The sequence below is a fragment of the Triticum urartu genome, chromosome 1, assembly GCF_003073215.2.
Source record: "Triticum urartu cultivar G1812 chromosome 1, Tu2.1, whole genome shotgun sequence".
Classification (NCBI taxonomy): Eukaryota; Viridiplantae; Streptophyta; class Magnoliopsida; order Poales; family Poaceae; genus Triticum; species Triticum urartu.
Genome location: NC_053022.1, coordinates 24,480,338 through 24,485,409, shown reverse-complemented (window position 1 = coordinate 24,485,409; position 5,072 = coordinate 24,480,338). Strand labels below are relative to the sequence as shown.

The 5,072-nt window shown below is 44.6% G+C and overlaps 1 pseudogene; it reads left to right on the top strand.

Moving 5' to 3' along the window:
• Positions 1-364: 364 nt before the first annotated feature.
• Positions 365-5,072, top strand: part of LOC125532607 — a 25,789-nt pseudogene continuing 21,081 nt past the window's right edge.

The window sequence follows — 5,072 nt, the reverse complement described above, 5'->3', positions numbered from 1 at the left end:
TGGATGCATGTGCTGCCTCCACTCTACAACACGGAGGGCGCCGGCAAGTACAACGCCGCTGCGACACTTGACTCTGGCCGTCATGGATGCGCCGGCAAGACAGAGCGGCCGAACCGCGGTGTCATTGGAGGAGAGCTGGAGGTGCTCGTGGACCCATTGCTGCCTTGGTCGAGGCCGGTTTCCCTAGGATCTTCCGGCGTCCTACTCACCACCGTCATGCTCCATGGGGAGAAGAGGGAGCGATGGTGGGGCTGAGGTGAGAGAGGAGATCGCGCGGAGGAGTGGGAGGGCGAAGAATTGTTGCTCCCTCGCATCGTGCCTTTCGGAGGAAGATGCCACCGTGATTTGATCTTGAAGACGAGAGATGGAGGTAGGGATAAGAGGTGAACAGAATGATGGATTTTTAGGATTGACAAAGATTTCGGCGAAACAAATTAAGAAGACGCCTAAAAAACTTGGAGGTAGGATCTCAGTTTGCCAAAAAAAAACGGTAGTTATAAGAGATATACTGCCTCAATAGAATGGAAGATCGTTATTTAAAACAGGAATGGCACGTCCCGAAATCTGTAGTCGTGTTCTCTCATTTGCATTTCTTATTAATCCCAAATGGATATAATGTACCTAGAAGAAATTTTTGGCTGGTCTCTTTGAATGTTGTCTGCAACTTCTTTCTATGAAACCGCTCTAGAGTTTGGACCAGATTTCACCAGAAGAAAAGGCAAGTTGTCGTTCACCCATGCAGCTCAAATCAGTGACTGGTGACAATTAGTGTTGCCATGCTTTGTACTGACATTGTACAGTAATGGATTACTTCTATCTCGCCCACAATATGAACTATGAACAGCTAAAATAAAGTAAATAATATAGAGTACTTTCAAGAACATAGTAATCATAATATTTATTTATTTTCACTCTTTGCTTATGGGAGTCCATGAATAATTTAGAAATTATATGCTTTGTAAATCAGGAAAATAAAAGCACGTGATAGATTGCGACATAAAGATACAACATGCTCAATACAATTATCATGCATAGATGTATGAGATTTTTCGTACAACTTGAATGATCGCGAGGTGCATAAATAAACAAGATGTAAATTTATACTGTCCAAAAATTCTAGTAAATTACCTTTTGTACACAAGGATTGAGCACAAAGGATTCCCAGGAAAGAACAGAAAATACAAGCAATGAAAATAATGCAAATAGTACTTTTAAGAACATCTTACACAGGTAAAAACGATCTGAAGCTGTTTTTGCAGCAGAATAGAACAATAGATTAGCAAATCATGACCTCAGAGAAGTGTAAGCAAAACTAAAACTTTCAATCTCCCCAGTTGTACATGCAACCTCTACATTCCAGATAGGCAAGAACCAACATACTACGAATTTTCTTAAGACACTTGGATGGGCTTGAAGGTCACAATAGCGCTTTTGAGAGGACATATTAATAGTGTATTCAAAAGTTTTCCAAGTTATAGAATTGTGGGTGCTGAAAAAACATACCTCCAGGTTATTTGTATGACATAAACCTAATGGAGATACCAACTCAAGTCAGGGGAACCTTGTATAATATTGCAGTTAAGAAAAGTTTTCCAAGTTGCAATCTGTTAGCAACCCACAAATGTTAGAACTGAATCTCAAACACGTCTAACAAAATGTCACGTCTTGAAGAACTTAATGAGGAAGAATGGCCTGCACATACATTCCCCTGCTTATCTATTATGTACATAGCTTTGTTAGTCCATGGCAAATGGAGACATTTGGTGCTTCGGCAGATTTCCTGGTGATATGGAAGAAAAATATTAGAAACACCATCCATGAGAGCCAAATGTTGAAATATTAGCATCATAAAATATGGATAAATAGCAAAAGTGATTGAAGCAGTTTGAAAACACCAACAATACAACAATACTATTAATCACAACACTTAAGATGACATAATCGGTTCTTCTGCTTCAATAAATAAAAAATAATAATAATAAAGTGTCTGCATGTCTAGTAGTACTATATGGTAAGGAACAAAACTGTTGGCACATGGCCGGTCCACCGGTACTCGCAGGATCCGGCTTGCCTGCTCCCTCCCCATGCTCCCATCCGTGCTCCCACTTCATCCTACGACTGTCTTTTTCCCTTTTTCCTACTCGCAGAGCACTTCCGGGCGTGAACGAGATCTGTGCTCGTATAGGCTCAAGGAGCTAATCGATTAGATCCCCAAAGGCGTCCACCGGTACACGTACACAACCTAGGCTGCCCATGCCTTGATTGATTCCTACGCTGATGCACATGTACGTAGAGGAAGATTACAGCGTATGCATGGATTTCTCGCCATCTATAAGCGCACAAACAGGCACACGCACCCGACGTTCGTTGATTTGCAATAGGTGCACGACGTTTGAATGCTACGGCGGGAGGAGAGAAGCAAGATGTGATCTGGTGGCATAAGCCATCTGTGCATCTCCTTACCTCAAATCGGCCATCAAGTTTGCTCCGACGCCCACACCAATTGGTCCACTGCACTGTTGAGTAAATAGGCAATTTCTCGATTAAATTAATCCACGAGTAAATCACTAGCACGGCATTGACACAAATAAACACATACTGATATTCAGTCAAGCTAGCACATACCACGTTAATTGCAGAAAGACCTACGTATAACGCCAGCATGGCTAAAACAAAAAACAGTAAGAGCGGGATAAACGAGTTATACCCTCCAGTAGGCCATGCAGAGGCCGCGGCTTTGGTGGCGGCATCGGCGTCCTCGGCGGCCTTCTTGTCGGCTTCAGCTTTCTCGGCGGCGGCACGTTCGGCGTCGGTGGACATGGTGATGATGAAGGCGACACAGACGTAGAGGAAGTAGACGATCGGAAGCGAGCAGTCGCGTAATCGCTACCCAAAAACCTATTCGCCCCTCACCCCGTACAGGAACCAGAAAGGCGTGGTTTCGGAGACCTGCTCTCCCGTCGACCGTGTACGCGGCGGACGGGATGGAGTCACCGGCGGCAGCAGCAGCAAGGGAACGACGGTGAACGTGCGCGTGGAGCAGATGTGATCTGTTCGTGGTGGCTAGGGTTAGGAGACACCGCACACTTATATAGGTGCAACCGCGTGGAGAGACATGGGCTCGACCCATGTCCGAGTCCGTGACAGCCCACGATCCGACGTCTCAGATCGTGGCCTAGCTGTCAGAGAACTCTCCGTTAGTGACTGGCAAAAATAAGCGCGTAGGTTTGAGCTCCACTCGGCTCAATCCCGCAACCCGCGTCGCGTCGCGACAAGGCGTGGCGTGGCGAGGCGGGCGGCGGAGGAGTGCGCGAGGGCCTCTTCTCTTCTCAAACTCCAATAGCATGTAGAAGAGAAACCCTTATAAACCACTCCAACTCTCCTTCCACTAGCGGGGTGGGACTAAACTTTCCACTACACCTAGTGCCATATAACCCACATGGGCGCTTAGAGATTTTTCAGAAATTGCTATATGGGCTTAGAGCCCATCTCAAATTTCAGCAATCCCCCATCAGATCTGGAGGGCCCATTGTGTCCTCTGTTCCAATTGCTGTTTCGATATACCAGTGTGTCAGTGAAGACCTGTTAAGGTTGAACTTCACCTAGAGCAAGTAGCTACACTCCTTCACAACTGAAAATGGACTATGTCTTGAATTGTCAGTTTGGCGTAAAGAAGTTTCACTACATGTCTTACTAGTACTAGGCTGCCGAAGGCTGACCCCTCGGGTGGAGCATATAAGTCACACTCCTGGCCAATTCATGAGCTTACTAAAGATCACCCTAATCTCATAGACTGTGACCAGCAGTCGGGCTCACATATGTGTGTTCCTCCAAAGATTGCTCTGTAGGATAGCATCTTGCTTACATAAGCTTTGGAACACATTAGGACAATAATCATCCTACCATACAGTATCGAGAGTATTGCATCTCCAACGGAGTGGGTTAGTATAGTTACTCTTCTCAGCTCATCACTGACTTGTTTTCTCAGGTCCTAATGCATGCGTATATGGTGAGAAACTTCTCACATTTTATGATGTAGAGTAGTACCTTATTTTAGATTTAGATCCTGGCTATTTGGTTTTGAAAGAGTTGTCTTGTGTACGCAGACCATATGCAGGTTCGCTGTTACTAGTACTCTGCCACTTAAATAACAACTTTAGATCATCGTTCCTTCGCAATTAATCCATACATGTCAGTCGCAAGAAATTGATTCGCTACAACATGTTAGTGGCTTCCCCCAGGAAAAAAAAACGCGATGTAGTTGTCCAAGCTCGATGTTGGGCTAGTACCAGCTAGTTGTAACTTCAATCGATGAGGGCCATGAGGCTAACTGACAGTAATTTCCCATTCTTTTGCTCGATCGGCCTATGTTAGCAATTATGTTCTATTGTATTGTACCATCTATCTGTAAGCGATCATTAGTTTTAGCAAGTGATGTTTTATTCTGGATGAAAGGAAATCGACACTGAAACATCTTGTAAGTTGTCTATGTATTGTAGGCGACATTAGTTAAGTTCTGTGACGCCACCGATTTAATCGTACACTAATCATACATACAAATGTGTACCGCCAAGATCATGGACTCACGGAAAGATATCACAACATAACTCTAGACACAAATTGAAATAATACAAGCTTTATATTACAAGACAGGGGCCTCGAGGGCTCGAATACAAAAGCTCGAAACAAACGAGTCAGCGAAAGCAATAATATCTGAGTACAGACATAAGTTAAACAAGACTGCCTTAAGAAGCCAAACACAAAAGCAACAACAATCGAAAAGGCAAGACCTCCTGCCTGGGACCTCCTAACTACTCCTGGTCGTCGGTGGTCTCCACGTAGTAATAGGCATCCTCGGGGTAGAAGTAGCCCTCGGCGGTAGGGGCATCTAACTCCTGGGATCCACCATCCTATTGCAGCAGCCGGATATAGGAGAAAAAGAGATATGAAAGCAACCGTGAGTACTCATCTAAAGTACTCGCAAGCATCAGATCAATACTAAGTATGCATCAGTATCAAAGGAATGGGTTGTATCTGTGGACTGAACTTGTGTAGCAGTAGCGCTGGTGAGC